Raw genomic sequence first — 13,967 nt, forward strand, 5'->3', positions numbered from 1 at the left:
AGAATAATGCTAATCTTTGCTGTGAGACCAAGGAGTCCGCTTACACTGTACTTTGATTATAGAGTTTTATTTATATCACAAGATTTCAGCATAAGTTTACAGACGTCTGCAGCATCTGGAGAACAGCGACCCAAAATAATATGTTTGTTCTGATCTCCTTTGTCTCAACCAAGTATTTATAATCTTTACCATGATGTGGGTGGTTTCCCATACAGACCAATCACCTGTCTCCACACAACAGACTTCCTCTGTTCTATGGGGTGTCCCCACAAAACTGCTCCCCAGATGCTCCCTCCAAGCTGAATAAACATCCTCTCAGATACCATTTGAAAACGTTAGCAAAGTCATAATTCCTCAGATACTACAATCCCCTGCTGATTTTGTACGTTTGCCCACTGACAAAGACATGATCAGTCTATAATTTTAATGGTAGGTTTATTTGAACAGTGAGAGACAGAATAACAACAACAAAATCCAGAAAAACGCATGTCAAAAATGTTATAAATTGATTTGCATTTTAATGAGGGAAATAAGTATTTGACCCCTCTGCAAAACATGACTTAGTACTTGGGGGCAAAACCCTTGTTGGCAATCACAGAGGTTAGACGTTTCTTGTAGTTGGCCACCAGGTTTGCACACATCTCAGGAGGGATTTTGTCCCACTCCTCTTTGCAGATCTTCTCCAAGTCATTAAGGTTTCGAGGCTGATGTTTGGCAACTCGAACCTTCAGCTCCCTCCACAGATTTTCTATGGGATTAAGGTCTGGAGACTGGCTAGGCCACTCCAGGACCTTAATGTGCTTCTTCTTGAGCCACTCCTTTGTTGCCTTGGCCGTGTGTTTTGGGTCATTGTCATGCTGGAATACCCATCCACGCCCCATTTTCAATGCCCTGGCTGAGGGAAGGAGGTTCTCACCCAACATTTGACGGTCCATCGTCCCTTTGATGCAGTGAAGTTGTCCTGTCCCCTTAGCAGAAAAACACCCCCAAAGCATAATGTTTCCACCTCCATGTTTGACGGTAGGGATGGTGTTCTTGGGGTCATAGGCAGCATTCCTCCTCCTCCAAACAAGGCGAGTTGAGTTGATGCCAATGAACTCGATTTTGGTCTCATCTGACCACAACACTTTCACCCAGTTCTCCTCTGAATCATTCAGATGTTCATTGGTAAACTGTATATGTGCTTTCTTGAGCAGGGGGACCTTGCGGGCGCTGCAGGATTTCAGTCCTTCACGGCGTAGTGTGACCAATTGTTTTCTTGGTGACTATGGTCCCAGCTGCCTTGAGATCATTGACAAGATTCTCCCGTGTAGTTCTTGGCTGATTCCTCACCGTACTCATGATCATTGCAACTCCACGAGGTGAGATCTTGCATGGAGCCCCAGGCCGAGGGAGATTGACAGGCCTTTTGTGTTTCTTCCATTTGCGAATAATCGCACCAACTGTTGTCACCTTCTCACCAAGCTGCTTGGCGATGGTCTTGTAGCCCATTCCAGCCTTGTGTAGGTCTACAATCTTGTCCCTGACATCCTTGGAGAGCTCTTTGGTCTTGACCATGGTGGAGAGTTTGGAATCTGATTGATTGATTGCTTCTGTGGACAGGTGTCTTTTATACAGGTAACAAGCTGAGATTAGGAGAACTCCCTTTAAGAGTGTGCTCCTAATCTCAGCTCGTTACCTGTATAAAAGACACCTGGAAGCCAGAAATCTTTCTGATTGAGAGGGGGTCAAATACTTATTTCCCTCATTAAAATGCAAATCAATTTATAAAATTTTTGACATGCATTTTTCTGGATTTTGTTGTTGTTATTCTGTCTCTCACTGTTCAAATAAACCTACCATTAAAATTATAGACTGGTCATTTATTTGTCAGTGAGCAAACGTACAAAATCAGCAGGGGATCAAATACTTTTTTCCCTCACTGTATATTCATATGTCACCAAATAATTGATTAAAACACACTGTTTTGCAATGAAGGTCTATAGTGACTTCAACAGCACTCTCTGTGGTAGCACCATTGTGTAGCCGGAGGACAGCTAGCTTCTGTCCTGCTCTGGGTACATTGACTTCAATACAAAACCTAGGAGGCTCGAAGGCCTCACCCCCTTCCATAGACCTAAATCATAATCATGACCACTTCCAGAGGACGACCTCCAACCAATCAAAGCTTTTGCAGTATGAACTGACATGTTGTCCATCCAATCATAGGATTAGGATCAGAGAATGAACCTAGCGTGTTGTATTATGGTTGTGCTGCGGAGCATTATGGGGGGGTTCTATGTGTTGAGAAGCTTGGTGAGTTTGTTACATTATTGGATAGAGATTGAAAAGTGATAGTTGAGCATTTTTTGGATATTATTCAATTGAAATTAGTTTCTTCAGTGGAGGATGAGGTAGATTATAAATTGTTTTCTTGGTTTTAGAACTTAATTTTTGTGTCCAGTTAGTGCAATTTATTTCAATTTGCCTTGCTAACTTCAGTAGCAAGTAGCAGTAGCTAGTTAGTTAGCTAGCTAAAGTTAGCTACCAGCTCCAGTGTGCAGTTTTTGCTGCCAATGCAAATTGAGTTGACTTTTTGTTGAAGAACCTCTTTCATTCTCTGGGGTACACGGAAAAGGTGCGAATTAAAACCGAGGGTCGATCTCTGCCTGAGATCAGTTTCATGAAGAAGGATGAAAAGGTGAGGGCGTTCAATACCAATTGGTATCAAAAGTATAGCTGGTTAACAGGGAGCCTTTCATCAAGCCGCCTGTATTACTGGCCTTGCCTGCTTTTTTGGAAAGCCTTGGGTGAAAGAGGGGTACAGTAACCTGAAGAACATCGATTGTTCAGCTAAACGGCAAAACAAAAACAGGGAGCATATACATGCCCACATCAGATTCAAGCTTCTGGGAAAAAGCAGCATCGATCATGACAAAAGTCTGCATATTCAAACTGCGCAACACAACGAGGAAGTAAGAAGAAACAGGGATGTTCTCAAGCGGCTTATCAACAACACTGTGTTTTTGGGCATGCAAGAATGGGCTTTTAGAGGACATGACGAGAGGGAAAGTTCCACTTACTTGTGCAGCTAAAAGGAGCTTGCAGCGGTAATTGCACGTTACGATGCTTTACTTGCTGAACATATGAAACTTTCTACTGTCTTTTCTGGCATGTCGAAATCAATTCAGAATGATTTGATAGCTTCCATCGCATCATCCATTAAAAGTTAGATTAAAGAGAGAGGTTGACGCAGCGCATTTTTTCAAGTGCGCTCAAGTAGGCTTTCCACTTTCCTCCGGTATTTATTTAGCAAAGATGATAACACATAATCACTCCAGACAGACACAAGCAAAAACTCATTACATAAATGTTGCAGCAGCCTAGGCTACACCTAAACATTAGAGATCTGACATGCTGTATGGGATGAAAACAATACTATTTTTCAATCTGATCAACTGTAGGCTACTAATAAGAGCAGCTGCATACAGCCTATGTGTGCTGTCCATCTGGTCAGGGTAAACTAATTGGTAATGTTATGTATTTATAGTCCATTTGGTCAGGGTAACTACTGTAATTGGTAACGTTATGTATTTGTGTGTCAGGAGAAAATGTGAATGTGATCAAATTTGGTTTATATTCAAAATTGGGCTGGCTAAGCTGGAATGAATCAATCAACATAATAGTGATGACAGATGTGAGTAAATTTTTATGAGGCCTACAGTTGCATAGGCCTGCATGATGCAAACATGCATAAAGCAAGCTCAGCCCTGTGAGTTCTATTGTCTATCAGTTGTTGTGTCTGGGTAGAGGAAATCCCCCTCCTAATCTAGTCTAAATATAATTCATATGAACAAGTATAAGATAGCTGCAGTTTGACAGGGTTTTCGTCCCCCCCCAGGGCCAGGAGTTTTTTTCAGTTTTTTTAAACTATGTGACCTGATTAGGAAAAACTGGTCCCATCATATCCCTTATAAAACCTTTTCATAACTGATTAATCACTGTCATACCTTATAGGGTCTGACAGTGAAACACATTATGACGTCTCTGTGCGTTCCGTGCCTATTCCATGGGTCTCCCATCCTCCTCAAAGTCACCAGCCTCCACTGGAGTACACTACCCCTCTTTTAAGAGAGAGGATATTGGCGGAGGGTGGAAAATCAGAATACTGGAAAACGAGGACCCTGAGACTGAGACACCCTCTGTCAACCTGTATAAGAATGGAACAGTGGTGATGCAGGGCAGCTTCATACATTTCCAAAAGGACTTCCACAGAATCAAAGCGAGAGCACGGCAGGAGAAGCTTTCTCTTGGTGACGACTTCCCCACCCCGAGCGAGTCTGATCACACCTCTTCAAACTGTCCTGCAGACAAGGATAGTCCCCTCCCCCCAATATTGAACACACCCAGGTCCCACAACTGCACTGCTCCTCCATCATTGAAAGGGATAAATTCACAGAGCTGGAGAGAGACGTGGTGGAGCTCAGAGAGCTAGTCCACACACTCCAGACAGCACAGACACAGCACAGACACACAAAACAGACCAGCACAACACAACCACCCCTACAGTACCCAGAGGGCTGAAGGTGGAGATGGACGGCTGCCAGAGACAGCTGGCTACACTCTGGTCTGAGGTGAGAGAACTTACGAAGGAGAGAGAGGAACACATGGCACAGCTAACAGAGAAACAAACCGCCCAGCTAACAGCAATGAAGGAGGAGAGAGAGGAACACATGTCAAATCAAATCAAAATCATATTGTATTTGTCACATGCGCCGAATACAACAGGTGTAGACCTTACAGTGAAATGCTTACTTACAAGCCCTTAACCAACAATGCAGTTTTATGAAAAATAAGTGTTAAGAAAAAATAGATAATAAAAAAAGAAAAAAATAATTAAAGAGCAGACGTAAAATAACAGTAGCGAGGTTTTATACAGGGGGTACTGGTACAGAGGTCATGTGCGGGGGGAACAATGCAAATAGTCCGGGTAGCTATTTGATTAGCTGTTCAGGAGTCTTATGGCTTGGGGGTAGAAGCTGTTAAGGAGCCTTTTGGACCTATACTTGGCGCTCCGGTACTGCTTGCCATGCGGTACCAGAGAGAACAGTCTATGTCTAGGGTGGCTGGAGTCTTTGACAATTTTCAGGGCCTTCCTCTGACACCGCCTGGTATAGAGGTCCTGGATGGCAGGAAGCTTGGCCCCAGTGATGTACTGGGACGTACGCACTACCTTCTGTAGTGCCTTGCGGTCGGAGGCCGAGCAGTTGCCATACCAGGCAGTGATGCAACCAGTCAGGATGCTCTCGATGGTGGAGCTGTATAACTTTTTGAGGATATGAGGACCCATGCCACATCTTTTTAGCCTCCTGAGGGGGAATAGGCTTTGTCGTGCCCTCTTCACGACTGTCTTGGTGTGTTTGGACCATGATAGTTTGTTGGTGATGCGGACACCAAGGAACTTGAAGCTCTCAACCTGCTCCACTACAGCCCTGTCGATGAGAATGGGGGCGTGCTTGGTCCTCTTTTTCCTGTAGTCCACAATCATCTCCTTTGTCTTGATAACGTTGCGGGAGAGGTTGTTGTCCTAGCACCACACTGCCAGGTCTCTGACCTCCTCCCTATAGGATGTCTCATCGTTATCGGTGATAAGGCCTACCACTGTTGTGTCATCAGGCAAACTTAATGATGGTGTTTGAGTCGTGCTTGGCCACGCAGTCATGGGTGAACAGGGAGTACAGGATGGGACTAAGCACGCACTCTTGAGGGGCCATGTGTTGAGGACAGCATGGCAGATGTGTTGTTGCCTATCCATACCACCTGGGGGCGGCCTGTCAGGAAGTCCAGGATCCAATTGTAAAGGGTGGTGTGTAGTCCCAGGGTCCTTAGCTTAGTGATGAGCTTTGAGGGCACTATGGTGTTGAGCTTTAGTCAATGAAGAGCAGTCTCACGTAGTTCCTTTTGTCCAGGTGGGAAAGGGCAGTCTGGAGTGCAATAGAGATTGCGTCATCCGTGGATCTGTTGGGGTGGTATGCAAATTGGAATGGGTCTAGGGTTTCTGGGATGATGGTGTTAATGTGAGCCTTGACCAGCCTTTCAAAGCACTTCATGGGTCAGTAGTCATTTAGGCAGGTTACCTTGGTGTTCTTGGGCACAGGGACTATGGTGGTCTGCTTGAAACATGTAGGTATTACAGATTCGGTCAGGGACATGTTGAAAATGTCAGTGAAGACACGTGCCAGTTGGTCGGCGCATGCTTAGAGTACACGTCCTGGTAATCCATCTGTCCCTGTGGCCTTGTGAATGTTGACCTGTTTAAAGGTCTTACTCACATTGGCTACGGAGAGAGTGATCAAACAGTCTTCCGGAACAGCTGGTGCTCTCATGCATTCTTCAGTGTTGCTTGCCTCGACGCGCGCATATAAGTCATTTAGCTCGTCTGGTAGGCTCGTGTCACTAGGCAGCTCGCGGCTGGGCTTCCCTTTGTTGTCTGTAATAGTTTGTAAGCCCTGCCATATCCGACGAGCGTCGGAGCCGGTGTAGTGATTCAATCTTAGTCCTGTATTGACACTTTGCCTGTTTGATGGTTCGTAGGAGGGCATAGCAGGATTTATTATAGGTGTCCGGGTTAGAGTCCCACTCCTTGAAAGCGGCAGCTCTACCATTTAGCTCAGTGCGGATGTTGCCTGTAATCCATGGCTTCTGGTTGGGGTATGTACGTATGGTCACTGTGGGGATGACGTCATCGATGCACTTATTGATGAAGCCGGTGACTGATGTGGTATACTCTATGCCATTGGATGAATCCCAGAACATATTCCAGTCTGTGCTAGCAAAACAGTCCTGTAGCTTAGCATCTGTGTCATCTGACCACTTCCATATAGAGCGAGTCACTGATACTTCCTGCTTTTAGTTTTTGCTTGTAAGCACGAATCAGGATGATAGAATTATGGTCAGATTTGCCAAATGATACAAACCATATTTATGTTGATTTATTTTCCCTTTTGTACTTTAACTATTTGCACATCGTTACAACACTGTATATAGCGATAATATGCCATTTGAAATGTCTCTATTCCTTTGGAACCTTTGTGAGTGTAATGTTTACTGTTCATTTTTTATTTTTATTTTTACTTTTGTTTATGATCTATTTCCCTTGCTCTGGCAATGTTAAACATATGTTTCCCATGCCAATAAAGCCCTTTGAATTTAATTGAGAGAGAGCGAGAGCATTTATCTTTGTTCAAATGAGCCAGTGGACATTGATGATATTGTAGCTTACAGTGGCAATCTCTAGTGTGAGCTAACTGAGAATTACAGTGAGGTGGACAATAAGGCAAGCAGTCTCTAAGTATAATGACTCACATTTATAGCTGCTGCCATATTGCACAGAGGCACACTAAGAAACAGGACAAAGGCAAGAACACATGGTATAAAACTGCAGTGTTGGGGAGTAGTGAACTACATATAGCTCAACTAGTAATCAATTCAAATCTTGGTAGTGTTTTTAATGTAAGGGAAACGGGTGGTGGTGGGGCGGGGGGTATAAAAAAATAGTTATACATAGTTATACAAGCAAAGAATCCTCATTCTATCACATTTCAGGAGAAGACCCAGATGCAGACAGTGTCAAAGTAACAAAAGTTTATTACAAAAACAGGGGGCAGGCAAATGACAGGTCAAGGGCAGGCAGAGGTCAGTAATCCAGATCAGAGTCCAAAAGGTACAGAACGGCAGGCAGTCTCAGGGTCAGGGCAGCAGAAGTCAATTTATCCAGGGTGGTGTGACAAGGTACAGAACGGCAGTCTCAGGGTCAGGGTAGCAGAATTCAATAATCCAGGGTGGTGTGACAAGATACAGAACGGCAGGCAGGGTCAGGGCAGGCAGAATGGTCAAAACTGGGAAAACTAGAAAACAGGAACTTGAGAAAAACAGGCGCAAGGGGGAAAACGCTGGTAGGCTTGACGAAACAAAACGAACTGGCAACAGACAAACAGAGAACACAGGTATAAATACACTGGGGATAGCGGGGAAGATGGGTGACACCTGGAGGGGGGTGGAGACAATCACAAAGACAGGTGAAACAGATCAGGGTGTGACATTCCCTGCATGGCTGGAACTTTACGAGGCCTTTTTTTGCAAAATATGACTTTTTTGCCAACTACTGGAACTACACACTACTTTTGTGCAAAAAGAAAAGAAAATACGGGTGAAGTACTCAAGAACATCATTTTTGTGTTTAATATGCTAAATTACACTTTCTGTTACCATATGATGCCAAAGTGATCTATTCCTGCAATTGTTTTGATGACATTTCAGATTTACATATGATAATTTTTCACGAAGTAGTTTGGATATAGTGAACTACTTTTTCAAAGTTACTTTACTTAAATAAACAATATTTTTTATTAACGGTAGCTTTAGTGGAGCTTAACATCTTCCAGTGTGAAGTAATATTGGCTTGCTAAACTATATTTTCAGAGTAGCTTCCCGAAAACTGTGAGGTGAGCTCAACTCAATCCAACTGACGTTTCTAATCTGACAAGCCTCAAAGTAGGGATTGAATTCAATGGGCTCAGGACGGAAAATTAGAGTGAAAGTAAAGATACCTTAATAGAAAATGAAGTAAAAGTGAAAGTCAGCCAGTAAAATACTACTTGAGTAAAAGTCTAAAAGTATTTGGTTTTAAAAAATACTTAAGTATTATAGTATCTGAAGATTATGCCTTTGTTAAATGTTTTTCATGAAGAAATGGAATGTTGTTTGTGTTAGTAGCAAGAGGGAATGTTTTGGGTGTGACGCCAAATACAACAGACCGGAAGTGTCTTGTAGACAGGGGAGACTGGGGATTGGCCAGAAGAGGGAGTTTCATTGTTTTATAAATAGGGGGGTTAGGCGAGGAAGACGTCAGAACGGCCATGGCAATCGGGGGAGCCGTTCTCCGGGTGTCATGTCACCTGTCATTTGTGCTGTAACCTCGTGATTTTATTAAAAGCCTCTAACACGATGCAGCATAAAACGGACTCTTTGTTGACAGCAATAATGACCACCATTCATCAGATACGACATAATGGCGCCCAACGTGGGGCTGGGTTTGCGTCTCTTCCTTGTTTCAGTCAACCGCCAGGCTAACTCGCTCTGAAGCATGGCCACAAAATGGTGAGTGTTTTCTTACCGCTTCGGAGTTTGTTAGATTGGATATGACTTGTGTACACTGGAGAGATGTTCCATATGACCTTGCCTCGGTGGCGTTATTGCGGTCGACTGGAGTCTGCTAAAATGTTATTTCATTGGTAACGGGTGACAATGAGGATTTAGATCATTAAGATAGATTTCATTGGTAACGGGTGACAATGATAATTTAGAGCATTAAGATAGATTTCATTGGTAACGGGTGACAATGAGGATTTAGAGAAGGCCGATATGCATTCATCTTTAGGGCACTGGACCGCTTTAAGACCCCGAGGGGGCCATTTTAGATAATGGGCTGGCAAACCCGTGTGTACGATAGAATGTATATTCGGTGAGTTTTTGAAGAGAACTCGGGTTGGTGGAATTTATCTGATTGTGATTATGATTTGACTCTCGTCCGACGGGGTGTTTGATTAGGTCTGATTTCTCGGTGTAATGGTCATTAATTCTCGGCAACAAAAACGGTAGGAGAAATAGGTTCAAAATAATTAGGCCAGTGCAGGGTGTGTGATTGTGTAGTAGGCCGCAGTTAGCTAGAGGCTAAGGCTAATGTCAAGGCTAAATGGGAGTGTGTTTCATGCTACATGGTACATCGTGGCTAGAGGCTAATGCTAAATGCTAATTGTGTTGTGTGCTACATGCTAACGTATCCTTAGAGATTCCATTGCGATGGATTAAAGTCTCTTAAATTTGTCTCTGTGTGTAAGTCAGGTTATATGTTTTGTGAGCGCTGTTAAATGTTGTTTGACTATAAGGGGGAAACGGGAGTTACAGCTGGAGTGTTATTCTGTCTGTTTGGGGAGAGAGAGTAGAGAATCTTCATTCCACGGTGAAAAGGGATTTTTGAATGGCTGTGCGCATGCGTTTAATTTTGCGATACTACACTACAGAAAGGGGGAGTTTATGACACGAGATTAGGACACGTGTTGATTTTACGGGGCTAAAAACTACGACATGAGGTTGGGCTAAGCCTACAAAACAAAATGGTGGGTTAAGGTCATAGGTCCCATTTGGCGTTACCCTGCAAGGGGGAAATGGACACAGACAAAAGAGGATAGATTTTAGCACGATGATTCTAGTTTAAACTGCGGTTGGTTAAAGATGAAACTTGTTTTGTAACCTATTGAATTTATAAATTAGATATATGGTAGCGGATTATAATAAATTGAATTAAATAATTAAAAGACGATTAAAATTAAATAAAAATGTTTTTGAGCGATCTATTTAGTTCTGAGTTTAGTCTTAGAGTGAATAATGTAGAACGAATGAATATTGAATGGTTGGAAATACTCAGTGATGGCATTAACTACCAAAAGTTGTTTCTGTGTCTTTGTCCCTTGTCATGAGAGACAGGAGAGAGGGGGAGCGAGGAGATACAGGAAGTGATCACGTGACGCGGCAGAGGATCAAGTCAAAAAAAAAAAAAAAAAGGTTACTGTTACAAGATATGTGATGTTATGACGATTTTACATAGGCTTGGCAAATGATTCATTAAAAATTGCATTTTGGAAGCTCTGTGTATCACTGGGGTTGGATTACAGATGTGTGGGGAATCGAAGACTGACATTCTTCTGTAAATTTATGATAATTATGGGTTATAGAGCAAGGGGTTACAGGCTTTGTTTATGGGTATTTTAGTCTGAAGATGACTAACTTGCATTTACTTGCATTTGATGGGTTGTGGTAAGATAGCCAACACTAATTGATAAATTGGTGACATAGGAATAAAAATTGATTTATTTGGATTTATTTGGAGTTGTTTATAGGGGAAAAATAGTAATCCTTTAATTAAAGTAGGGTTAGAAAGTAGTGTTAGGAAAACTAATGGCAGATGTTAGTACACCTTTCTCACATACGGATTCAGCAAAAAGTACAGCTTAGGGAGGTTTATCCTCAGCTTTCAGTGATCATCCAGCAGGGTGATTATGGCATCAGAGATGAAGACGAATAATAGATAGAGGACAAGCAGAAACGACAATGAAGATGAATCCAGAACTCCAGAAGAAAGAAAATGTGATGTATGGAAGAGAAGAGTGAGGTTGAAGAAGATGAGGATGATGATGAAGAGGTCATGCATGGGTGGATATGACTCTGTGATCAGAAGGAAGTTGGCAAGAGAGAAACGAAGAAGGATACACGAGATTTGATCTCTGATGAAAGTTGAACGAAGAAGGAGACAAGAGATTCGAGTTCTGATGAAGAAAGTGATGAAGATTTGGAGATTAAAGGTGCTTTATGTTCGAGAGGATTTTATCCTACAATGACTAGCAAAGAAGAAATAGAGATATAGACCGATGCTTATCATGCCTGGATAAAGCAAATAGTTTAGAAGTAACACAGTTGAAGATACAGAAGAGGAGAAACTGCTGAGAGGATCCCAAGAATTGGAGAAGAACAAAGAAGAAAAAGAAGGAGGAAGATTTCAGCTACACTTTCAGCAACTTTCAGAAGACTGTTATAATTGTGGACAGATTGGTACTTTACCTGTGATGAAAATGAGTCGGGAGAAAACAACAGAGGAAGATGAAGGAGCAAGTGAAGATCACCTGTTAGTGTCTAGAAGATCCGGAAGGGGGGAGCATTGCTGAGGGAATCGATTAGAGAAGAAGAGAAAATAGCTAACAATTGAAGTTAGGGAATCAATGGAGCTCTGCTATAAAAATCAAAGAGAAATCAAAATAGACATACTAATATTAGAAGAAACTGTTATGGCAGTGTTGGGAAGAGATGCATTGTTTAAATTGAATTGTACAATAAGATGTACACTAGACGACTGGGTTTTTGGGAATCTGGGAATCATTTGCTTAAAAAGATAATATCATAGGAAGGATGATAATCTATTGTTCTGTCTATTAGACAATCTGTCTGGAAAAATAAAGTTAAAAGGGGTGACTATTATTCTGGGTTACATTCTTACACTAAGGGATTTCAGGCTAGGCTAAAAGGTGTTTAGTCGTTTTGCCAAGTCTGTGTGTAATGAGTCAGAAGCAGGTGGGGAACTTTCCCAATCACATATTCTAAACATTTGGTGGTAAGGGATTTTGTGTGAAAATCAGGGGGAAAAGTTGTAAATGTTATGAGAGAAAAGATTAGATTAAAATAAGTTAGGAGTAGATTAGGGTTGAAGGAACTCTGAGACAGTAAGCTAAGTTTCAAAGTTAGTAGTAAGACAGAGAGAGAACAGTGAGGATGTCACGCCCTGGCTCGGGGGACTCTCGTATGTTGAGCCAGGGTGTTAGTTTCTATGTTTTGTTGTGGGTCTAGGTATTGTATTTCTTTGTTTGAGTGACTCCCAATCAGAGGTAACGAGTGTCAGCTGTTGGCTCGTTGTCTCTGATTGGGAGCCATATTTATACTGTCTGTTTTCACTTTGTGTTTTGTGGTTTCTTGTTCATTTCGGTTTGTGTGAAACTGTAGACGTCACGTTATCGTTTATTATTTTGATCGTGTGATCAGTAAATAAAAGATATGTTCACCTTCAACGCTGCGCCTTGGTCCTCCTCCTCATTAGACGATCGTGACAGAAGAAACCACCAAGATGGGACCAAGCAGCGTGTCCAGGAGCCATCGCCAGGGAGATCCCTCACAGATCTCCTTCGCCTCCTGGACTGGGTCAAGCCGAGGGAGGAAGACAAGGGCTTGACATTATGGCAGAAGGGCGAGAGGCTGGCGAGGGATATGGAGACCTGGTCCACGGGTAGGAGAGACGCCCCGAAATTTTTTAGGGGGGGGCTCACGACGTCGGACCAGCAGGAGGCCGCGATAGAGCGGCCCAGTGGGTTGCCGAAGAAGGCCGCCGGGTTACGGGGGCCACTGGTCGAAGAGGGGATGGAGGAAGTAGAGGCACGGCGAGAGGTACTGGCATGTGTTGCCAGTCCGGTCTGGCCCGTTCCAGATCCCGGTGTAGAGCCAGTGGTGTGTGTCCCCAGTACGGTCCGGTCTATTCCTGCTCCCCGCACCGAACCTGCGGTGCGCGTCGCCAGCCCAGTCCGGCCCATTCCTGCTCCCCGCATCAAGTCTGTGGTGCGTCTCGTCAGCCCGGCTCTGCCCGTTCCTGCTCCCCGCACCAGGTCTGTGGTGCGCGTCGCCAGCCCAGTCCGGCCCATTCCTGCTCCCCGCATCAAGCCTGTGGTGCGTCTCGTCAGCCCGGCTCTGCCCGTTCCTGCTCCCCGCACCAGGTCTGTGGTGCGCGTCGCCAGCCCAGTCCGGCCCATTCCTGCTCCCCGCATCAAGTCTGTGGTGCGTCTCGTCAGCCCGGCTCTGCCCGTTCCTGCTCTCCGCACCAGGTCTGTGGTGCGCGTCGCCAGCCCGGTCCGGCCCATTCCTGCTCCCAGCACCAAGTCTGTGGGGCGTTTCGTCAGCCCTGTCCGGCCCGCTCCTGCTCCCCACACCAAGCCAGTGGTGTGCGTCGTCAGTGCAGCACGGCCCGTGCCTGTTCCCCACACCAAGCCAGTGGTGTGCGTCGTCGGTCCGGCACGGCACGTGCCTGTTCCACTGGAGCCGGATCCGCCGCCTAGGCGGAGTGCCCACCCGGTCCCTCCCCTGTTGTGTTTCGTTGGCGCGGTCGGAGTCCGCGCCTTTAGGGGGGGGTACTGTCACGCCCTGGCTCGGGGGACTCTCGTATGTTGAGCCAGGGTGTTAGTTTCTATGTTTTGTTGTGGGTCTAGGTATTGTATTTCTTTGTTTGAGTGACTCCCAATCAGAGGTAACGAGTGTCAGCTGTTGGCTCGTTGTCTCTGATTGGGAGCCATATTTATACTGTCTGTTTTCACTTTGTGTTTTGTGGTTTCTTGTTC

Source organism: Coregonus lavaretus, assembly GCF_964263955.1.
Source record: "Coregonus lavaretus genome assembly, chromosome: 5".
Taxonomy (NCBI): Eukaryota; Metazoa; Chordata; class Actinopteri; order Salmoniformes; family Salmonidae; genus Coregonus; species Coregonus lavaretus.